Raw genomic sequence first — 10,943 nt, forward strand, 5'->3', positions numbered from 1 at the left:
GCCTCAACGTGACCGTAGAGGTCATATCTGAACGTCCTGCCTGCCTCTTCACGACAGCAGAGGTTGTACACAACCTGAAACATGTTGCCTGTCCAGTTATGCCCATGGAGGAAACCACCGAGCCACCCGCCTGTTTTGACACAGCTCCTGTGGTCAATGCTAACCTTTCTGTGCTTTGTGTTTCAGTTTTGCCTGATCAGCAGTCTTGGTCTCTTATGTTACCAGATTTGCCCTGGGGGTCATTGCCTTCAGCAATGCCTTGATGGACTCCGCTGTGGCGGTCTTCAGACTCGTCTACAGTGTTGTGGTCTTCAACTTTGCCGCCTCAAGCTTTGCTAAGGGGGCAACCTGCCTGACCTCGCATCACCCTGGCCATCTACCCGGTCTGCACAACCCTGGCCATCTGCCAAACCTGCACCACCCAGGTCCTCTACTCAGTCTGCTCCACCTTGGGTTCCTGGTCTACCTGTGTCTGCGGTCCCTCTTCCTATGCATGGACCTGACCAACCTTTCCGCCCCCGATCCACCTCCCACCTGGAAGCCACTCCGTCGGCCTATTTACCCAGTTCAGCTGTTTGTCTCATGTGTAGTCTTGACCTGTATTCTCCATCATTACTGAGCATTTCCTTGTTTTTCCTGGTGTTTGATTTCTGCCTGGGTCCTGAATTTTTCGTTCCTGTCTTGCCCTCTGGATTTGTATGTCTGTTTGAACTTATTTTCTGTGATCTGACCCTCTGCCTGTTTTATGGCCTGCAACTTTGGATTGTGCTATCAATAATCAATAAACTGCATTTTGATCCTCAATCGCTGTGCTCAGTGCTGTATGTTACAACATTTTATTGTGTCTGTTTTACTATAAACAGATGTCCCACTTTTGACACCCTTTCTTTTTTTGTGATGATGTCTTTTGAAATCTTATTGTCTTTTAAAATCTTTGTTGATTCTTTGATTTACATTAAGAGTGAAGCTCGTTTTTCAGAGGAAGATATATTTAGAGAATTTGCCAAAAAATATTTTTCAGAATTGTCTCCAGATCACAATGTTGGCATACAGTGAATGTGATGACCTCGCCTTGGTGGTGCCATTATTGTGTTTATTGTTTCATTTGTTTATAAACATTCATTGTGAAACCAAATAAAATGATCCAACTGTCAGATTATTTGGAAACACCTTTTCCTGAGTGAATCAAAATGCTTGGCAAAATGCTGCAACAGACTTCTGACTTATTTTGAAAATAACATTCCAAAAGATCTCCTTGATTACAGCAACTTTGGGAACATAAGCTGTTTTCGAAATCGCACCCTGTACCCTCATTCACTGTTCCCTACATTATTCCTCTAATATAGTCCACTTGAAGGAGTGAATAAATCTGAGTGAGTGAATTTGGACACTGAGTGCACTGGAATGGCTGCCGCTTTTGCATAGTTTGTGCTCGCTGTTTAATAATCATTTGAAACATAGAAACTGGACAACTGCAGTAGTAAAATGAAAAGATTTATCTTAAAATCTGTCATGGAAACTGGCATGTATAAACCTTAACTAAGCAATTTAATAATCAGGTAAAAAAGGAATGTACAGTATAACTGTATGATATTACGCTGTTGTCACGGCTCCACCAGATCTACAGACTCCACCCACTCGTTCACTCTCCCGTGATTACTAATCACACCTGTACCTTGTCACCTGTTCACTATATACATTCACTTGCACCACTCTTCATTGTCTGATCTCTCCTCAGACTCTACCTCGATCCTAACCTGTTCCACTTACCTCAGGGTTTCTCAAACTTGGTCCTGGAGGGCCACTGTCCTGCACAGTTTAGCTCCAACCCTGATCAAACACACCTAGCTGTGAGTTTCTAGTGATCCTGAAGACATTGATTAGCTTGTTCAGGTTTGTTTGATCAGTGTTGGAGCTAAACTGTGCAGGACAGTGGCCCTCCAGGACAGAGTTTGAGAAACCCTGACTTACCTGCTGTCCTCGTCATCCGATCCCATTCCAAGAACCTTCTGCCATCTTCAGTGACTCTCATCTGGGTTTACCATCAGCCTCGTTCCGATCTCCATCAGTAAAGGACAATACTGTTATTCATCAGCTAGTTCCATTCATCTATCTTCATTGTGTTCAACTCACCATTTACATCTGCAGGTTTCCATGCTTCTGTTCAAAATAAACTTCAGTATTATTTTACTCACCTGTCTGCTTCATCACTATCCGTGACAGCTGTATCCACATTGGACAGTTTGGAAAATGGATGTATGGATTATTCAGCTGCGGGCGCCATCTTCTGGCAAGTCATGAGAAATCATTTGGCGAGACCATCACAGTCCATTATGGGTATTCTTTAGGTGTTGAGCTTGCATCGGTTGTAGACTCGATATTGCGGTGCATTGTGGGATTGAATAAGATTCACTTGACAACGTCCACTATGGTTTCGGACACCACTACTGTCTCCTCATATAGTGCTCTATTTTAGAGTATGGGGCGATTTCGGACACAGCCATAGCCTCCTGTTATCGCTTAATATTATGTATAACAATTTTCGAATGGAGAAAATGTACATTAGAGGTCCAAAAGTCTGGAATGCTAAGGTCCTAAGTGGAGTAAACTGCTGAAATAGCTCTGCAATAAACACTGCATTGTCACGGTTCGCAGGTTCACTTGCTCATTCTGTGTGTCACTGCTCTGATCTGATTGCCCATGAGCGTCAGCTGTGCTGACGAGCAATCAGATCAGTCGCAGGTGTACTTCGTTTGTGAGTCCTATATGTAGTGCTGTGTTTGTCATGTTCAGTGTCAGATCGTTGTTTCTCTGGTCCTGTTCGGGTCTTGTGTTTTGTCTGCAGTCTCGTTCATGTTTCCTGTTCTCACGGATTCCTGTATCTCTCTGCCAGCCTGGTCGGACTCAGTTTCAGTGGACTATCTGGGTTGTGTCAGTCTTCTGGTTTCCTGGACAGCACTACCAAGGCTCTGTTACCGACCCCGGACTTCACCAGACTTCCTGTTTCGCTGCTCACTCTTGTCCCTAAATAAATCCGTTTTTACTTGCAATTGGATCCTGTGATTCATACCCTAACATAACGATCTGACCCGTTATGGATCCAGCAAGTATGGCCGAGTTACGGGAGATTTTGAATAAGAACAACGCACGTTTTGATCATCAGGACGAACAGATCACAGCAGCCGGTCGTGCAGTTCAGACCTTGGTGGCGCAGATGTCAGAACTTTCCTCCCAGTTGCAACAGCTGAGAGTCGAGTCTGCCCACGTGACCACTGCGCCCAATCCACCACCCGCTGTTCCACCCACGGTCCAGCCTTCCAACAGTCCGGAACCTCGTCTACCACCTCCTGCGGTCTATTCGGGTGAGCCACAACTGTGTCGTGCATTTCTGACTAAATGCTCGCTGTTTTTTGCTCTACAGCCGTCGTCGTTCCCCACCGAGGAATCCAAGGTAGCCTTTGTAATCACACTACTCTCTGGACGAGCGGCGCTGTGGGGAACCGCTGTATGGGAGCAAGGGCACCAGTGCTTGAAGTCCTTCCAGTCCTTCGGCGCGGAACTCAAGAAGGTGTTTGACCGCGCAGTCTCAGGGAGGGAGGCGGCCAGGTTCCTGGCAGACCTTCGGCAGGATCACAGGTCGGTGGCGGACTATGCCATCGAGTTCCGGACACTGGCCGCGGAGTGCATGTGGAACAGCGAGGCGCAGTGGGACGTTTTTCTGCATGGGTTGGCCGATCGCATCCAGGGTGAGATCTACACTCTGGACCTACCTGCATCACTAGATGACCTGATCGATTTAGCCATTCGAGTGGACTCAAGACTGCAACGTCGAGATCTGATGATGCAGAGGAGTTCGATTCCAGACGTGCAGAGACATCCTGTTACACTTTCCTGTGATGCGGTCGGTCCAACATTCGACCCGGAACCCATGCAGGTGGGCAGAGCTCGGCTCTCCCGGGAGGAGAAGGAGCGGAGGAGAGCCCTGGGGTTGTGTTTATACTGCGGAGCCGGGGAGCACTTTGCCGCGAAGTGTCCGGTAAAAGCCAAGGCCCGTCAGTAGGGAGGAGGTTACTGACGGGTGGCATTGCTTTTGAGGAAACCTCCCGAGAGTCGACGCTCCCTCCGGTCAGACTGCAGTGGGCCACCTCTCATCATATCTGTGACGCGCTTGTGGACTCTGGAGCGGAGGGGAGCTTCATGGACCAAGGTCTGGCTCAGCGCCTGGGTATTCCCATCATTCCCATCACTCATCCCATCTCGGTGAACGCACTAAGTGGTCAACTCCTGTCACCCGTTACTCACTCTACTGGACCGGTGAGTTTGATTACTTCTGGTAACCATGTTGAGGAGATCCATTTTCTCCTCATTGACTCTGCTTTCGCGCCTGTGGTGTTAGGACACCCCTGGCTCACCCTCCATAACCCTCACATTAACTGGCGGCAGAACTCTATCATGTCATGGAGTGAGAATTGTCATGCGTCTTGTTTGGTGTCTGCGTGTTCTTCTGTGTCTTGTTCTGTGTTGCAGGATGAGCGGGTGGACCTGTCTAACGTGCCCGAGGAGTATCTCGACCTGAAGGAGGTGTTCAGTAAGTCTCGGGCTGCTTCTCTTCCTCCTCATCGTCCCTATGACTGTGCGATAGACTTATTGCCAGGTACGTCTCCGCCTAAGGGCAGATTATACTCTCTTTCCATTCCCGAGAGGGAGGCCATGGAGAAATATATTTCTGATTCTCTGACAGCCAAGTTCATCCGCCCTTCCTCTTCTCCTGCAGGGGCGGGATTCTTCTTTGTGGGTAAGAAGGACGGGTCCTTGCGTCCTTGTATTGACTATCGAGGGCTGAACGACATCACGGTAAAGAATACGTATCCTTTGCCGTTGATGTCTTCAGCCTTTGAGAGACTGCAGGGCGCCTCCCTATTCACAAAGTTGGATCTTCGTAACGCCTATCATTTGGTCCGCATCAGAAAGGGGGATGAGTGGAAGACCGCTTTCAACACCCCCAGGGGGCACTTTGAATACTTGGTTATGCCGTTCGGGCTTTCCAACTCCCCCGCGGTTTTCCAGGCACTCGTCAATGACGTGTTGAGAGACATGGTCGATCAGTTCATATATGTCTACCTGGATGACATATTGATTTTTTCTTCGTCTCTCCAGGAACATGTTCAACACGTCAGACGAGTGCTTCAGAGGCTGTTGGAGAATGGGCTTTTTGTCAAGGCGGAGAAATGCGTTTTTAATGCACAGTCTGTCCCCTTTCTAGGATACATCGTGTCGTCTGAGGGGGTGCGTATGGATCCCGACAAGATTCAGGCAGTGGTAAATTGGCCAACCCCAGATTCCCGCAAGGCCCTGCAGAGGTTTCTGGGCTTTGCCAATTTTTACCGACGTTTTATTCGCAACTATAGCCAACTAGCCGCGCCTCTGACCGCCTTGACCTCTACCAGGACGACGTTCAGGTGGTCTAGTGCAGCCGTATCTGCATTTTCCAAACTTAAGGACTGCTTTGTTTCAGCCCCCATTCTGGTTGCCCCTGATTCCTCTCGTCAGTTTGTGGTAGAGGTCGACGCGTCAGAGGTGGGGGTAGGCGCGGTTCTCTCCCAACGTTCTCCCGCAGACGACAAGGTTCATCCGTGCGCGTATTTTTCTCATCGCTTGTCTCCTGCCGAACGTAACTACGACATTGGTAATAGAGAATTGTTGGCAGTCAAGCTAGCCTTGGAGGAGTGGCGTCATTGGTTGGAGGGTTCGGGGGTACCCTTTATCGTTTGGACCGATCATAAGAACCTCGAGTACATCAGGTCCGCCAAACGACTTAACTCTAGGCAGGCTCGGTGGGCACTTTTTTTCGGTCGATTCGATTTTTCCATTTTCTACCGTCCAGGTTCCAAGAACATCAAACCTGATGCGTTGTCCCGCATTTTTGACCAATCTGAACGCCCGGTTTCTCCCGAGTCCATCGTTCCACAGAGTCGTGTGGTGGCAATGCTGACCTGGGAGATCGAGTCGAAGGTACGCACTGCCTTACATGGGGTAGTGCCTCCGCCCGGATGCCCACCAGGTCGATTGTTTGTGCCAGAGAGATTGCGGTCCAAAGTTATCCAGTGGGGTCATTGTTCCAAGCTAGCTTGCCATCCGGGAGTTAATCGTACCATCTTTCTCATTAAACAACGGTTCTGGTGGCAAACCATGGCTCGCGACACTCGTCGTTTTGTATTGGCCTGTTCCGTCTGTGCTAGCTGTAAGACCTCCACTCGTCCTCCGGCTGGGCTCCTTCAACCGCTGTCAGTGCCTTCGAGACCCTGGTCACACATTGCGCTAGATTTCGTCACAGGCCTCCCTGCCTCACAGGGTAACACGGTGGTTTTAACCGTGGTGGACAGGTTCTCGAAGGCAACTCATTTCATCCCTCTGCCCAAATTACCATCAGCCAGAGAGACAGCGGTGGCTGTCATAGACCACGTTTTTCGGATTCATGGCCTCCCGACAGACGTGGTCTCTGACAGAGGTCCCCAGTTTATTTCCAAATTTTGGAGAGAGTTTTGCCGGTTGCTGGGGGCGAATGTCAGTCTTTCCTCTGGGTTCCATCCCCAGAGCAACGGACAGACGAAGAGGGCCAACCAAGATTTAGAACGGGGGTTGCGATGTTTAGCGTCACAGAATCCGTCCTCTTGGAGTCAGCACATCTCATGGGTTGAGTACGCTCATAACTCATTACCAGTGTCGTCCACGGGCCTGTCTCCGTTTGAGTGTAGTTTAGGGTACCAGCCACCAATTTTTCCTAGTCTGGAATCCGAAGTCGCGGTCCCCTCCGCTCACGAATTCGTCCAGAGGTGCAGACACATCTGGAGAACGGCCAGGGAGACTCTTCTCCAGGTGGGTTTGCGCACCAAGGCCCAGGCCGATCGCCACAGGTCGAAGCCTCCCGTCTACGTCGTTGGTCAAAAAGTGTGGCTTTCATCTACTGATATTCCTCTCCGCTCCGCTTGTAGAAAGCTTGCTCCTAAATTTATTGGCCCATTTACCATCAACAAGATCCTTAGTCCGGTGACGGTCCGCCTCAAATTTCCTCCGGCGTACCGGAGAGTTCATCCCGTTTTTCATGTTTCAAAGATCAAGCCCTTTTTTCGTTCTACTATTAAATCGCCAGTCCCGGTTCCCCCACCGCCGCGCATCGTAGATGGGGAACCAGTTTATTCGGTTAACCGTATTCTGGATGCAAGGCGGAGGGGACGACGTGGATTCCAGTACTTGGTGGACTGGGAGGGTTACGGTCCGGAGGAGAGGTGTTGGGTTCCTGCCCGAGACATATTGGATCATTCCCTTATCGATGCTTACAATCGCCAGGTAGGTCCCTCTGGGAGCGTCAGGTGACGCTCCTAGGGGGTGGGGTAATGTCACGGTTCGCAGGTTCACTTGCTCATTCTGTGTGTCACTGCTCTGATCTGATTGCCCATGAGCGTCAGCTGTGCTGACGAGCAATCAGATCAGTCGCAGGTGTACTTCGTTTGTGAGTCCTATATGTAGTGCTGTGTTTGTCATGTTCAGTGTCAGATCGTTGTTTCTCTGGTCCTGTTCGGGTCTTGTGTTTTGTCTGCAGTCTCGTTCATGTTTCCTGTTCTCACGGATTCCTGCATCTCTCTGCCAGCCTGGTCGGACTCAGTTTCAGTGGACTATCTGGGTTGTGTCAGTCTTCTGGTTTCCTGGACAGCACTACCAAGGCTCTGTTACCGACCCCGGACTTCACCAGACTTCCTGTTTCGCTGCTCACTCTTGTCCCTAAATAAATCCGTTTTTACTTGCAATTGGATCCTGTGATTCATACCCTAACATGCATAGGTTTAAAACCGCAGATGTACAATAAGTGCACTTCTAGGTTACTATCATGTATTGCCTGTTCTGTGCTCTTATTTTGTCATGTGAACTTTTAGTTTGTAGTGCTTTTTCCTGTTCCTCTCATTGTGTGCACCTGTATCTAGTTAGTCAGTTAACTGCTTTTTAAATAAGACATGTTCATTGTTTGGTGTCTTTTCTTAGCTGTTAAAAGTTCAGTTTTGTTTCTTACATGTTATCAAATTGTTAAAGTTTGTTTCTGTTTTGATCCTGTACTGAGTTTGCCATTGTTGCAATTAGTTATGCATGACTTATGCTGATTCTTACTCAACCTTTTGTTGTGTGTCCAAGTAATAACTTATGCAACTAATTCACTTTTACATAGTATAATAGTAACATATAATGAAATAACTAAATTATGACTTAATTTTTTATTTACTGGTTGAATGAAAATAAATCACAACTTGCTTCCACAGAGTTTTTGTTTGTCTTAGTAATAAAAAAATAAAAAAATGATACCAATAAATGGTGTTCTGAAATCATGTAGGCTATACATGAAATCACAAAGGCTGTGATTCAATTAAATAATATGTGCTGTGGGTTTGAGAGTGAAGTTGTGTTTCTTCCAGTGTCTCAGAGCAGCTTTGTTCACAGTAAATGGTGCTCCACACATATTCATGTCTATGTATGTGCTAGTCTGTGTTTTGAATAATGTGCATTTGGGAACGCATATAAAGTCTAACTGTAATACTGAAGGTGAGGCGGTTGGATCCATTTGCAGAATTGTATTGGCACATGCAATGAAACACAGGTAAGCAGACATATAACGAGACAGGCAAGACTCAAAGGGAATATGTAGTGAAACACAGGCAGAAGTCAGGCAGGCAGAAAAGGATCACAGAGTCCAGGCAGAGATCAAAGGTACAGAGAATGATACAGGGAAAACGCTTGGTAATCTCCGCAATGCAAAACAAGACTTCGCAAGGGAACAATGGAAGGGACAGTCCAGATAAAGGGGAGATGAGGATGATAGGTAAACCAGCCAGGGATGGAGAGTGATAATGGCAAGAGGGAGTGATGGGAAGTGCAATTCTAATATTCCGGAGAGAGGGAGCGGATGAGACCAGAGGGAGGCGTATCTGAGCGTTCCGTGACACTAACACACTTTAGCCGCGTTTCCACCGAAATTACCCAGAACAATTTGTCCCAGCAATTTTTTTGCCCCAGACCGGTTGCTTTCTGCGTTTACACCGCGGTCTAAAGTACCGGGAAGATTATAAACTGCGCGCGGCCGGTCCTCCCAGTCTGGACGGACAGTAATCAGTTTTGATCGCCACATTATAATAAATATGGAGGAGATTCAAACTGTGCTGAGGTTGTTTGTGATGTATTGGTTTACTAACGAGGTAATTAAGAAACGGCAGAAAAGAGACGAGCACTGATACTAAAGCGTGTTCAGAAAGCTCGTAATGCTATAAAATAGACGATGCGGACATTGACCGTGAGATGGCTGGGACGAACGCGCAGAAAATTTCCTGTTACACAAATACGCTTAATAAAGCCCGAACATCGTCGTCGGTCCAGCTGTGTTTTTTTATTTTATTAAATTCCATATTTGCAGACAGACAACTCTTACTGCATGAAGCCACAAACCACAATAGTTTAATGCCGTTAAATTATAAATGCCGGTTAAAATCATACAGTATACACGGTTAAAATAGAATGCTGCGTGGAGTCATCCAATTTAAATGCGGCGTGAACACAACCAATCATGTTCAGCACACAAGTCCCACCCCCGAAAGTTCCTGAACTTTAAAAAAGTACTAGCTCGCCAGCAGGGACTTTCAGAGGGGGAAATATTTACCGAGTACCACCCCAAAGTTCCTAGTTCCTGGGGAAAGTTCCCGCGGTGGAAACGCGGCTTTTGTTTCTCATAGCGAAGTGTTGTCCTTTACATGCGTGGAGTGCATCTCAGCAGTTTGGTTAAAAAATCTCCATCTCTGCATAAGCTGTGAATTTGGGTTGCTTATAATAGGTCAAAATTTTTCAAAATATGTTAATTGATGTTTATCGAAATTTTTAAATAAAGGTTTAAACCCTCATTCTAAGTTTGCGTGTTTTAATATCTGTTCAAGAAATTACAGTGGCTGTAGCATTTATATCGTAAAGAAGTGGCCAAATATTAAAGATTAAGTGGACATTTGAATTACAATTCAACAATCTTTTTGAATTTATGTTATGTATATTACATTATGTACTTTAACAGTGTTGTTCAATTAAACCAAATGATAACTTGCTTGTGATACTTTATTTGAAACAATTATAAAGTTTTTTTTTTTTTTTTTTTTACAAATTATTGCATAGGGGTAAAAAGAAGTTTGAAATATATGAGCAGCAGTATACTGTTAGTTAGCGTTGTCGGGATAATTTCGGTTTCGCGTATCTACCCCGAAGTGATCAAATTCTGTCTAAAAATTAAGGCCTGACAAGTAGTTTAAGGCTTGGTTTGTAGGGAATTATAAACCTGCGCACATATATTCAAATGCGCATAACTATATAATTAATTCTTGATGCGCACATGAGCGCCATCAGCATTTCTCACAGGTTCGCGTTTAAAGTCTGTGTAGAGAGAACGGTGTCGTCTTAGCGGACTCTAATTTAATAACTAATGATCGTTGCGACGGAAGTGAATCAATCAAAACTAACTTTAGCTGGAAAATATATTTATTCAAGAGCCGCTGTGAAGCCAGAACAATCTCTGTTGTCTTAAATTGTCCGTTTGTTGCTGTGAAGCTGCTTTGAAACAATCTACATTGTTAAAAGCGCTATATAAATGAAGATGACTTGACTTTACTTAGTTCGTGACACACTGCTAAGAGCAGCGCATAGAGGAATAGGTGGTCCCGTTTTATATTAGGTTTCTTTAACTACCATACTTGCACACAGTTTCTTAATCATGTTCTTATTGTAGTCTTGTTTTATTGCAAAACACTTTAGTTACTATTGAGGTGGGATACGAGTAAGGTTAGGGACAGATTTTAGTGATATGGTTCAGTTTAATGAGTTGTTTCAAAAGTGTAATTATAGATGTATTTACAGAAATGAATTAT

Source organism: Phoxinus phoxinus (assembly GCF_949152265.1).
Source record: "Phoxinus phoxinus genome assembly, chromosome: 5".
In the NCBI taxonomy this organism is placed as follows: domain Eukaryota; kingdom Metazoa; phylum Chordata; class Actinopteri; order Cypriniformes; family Leuciscidae; genus Phoxinus; species Phoxinus phoxinus.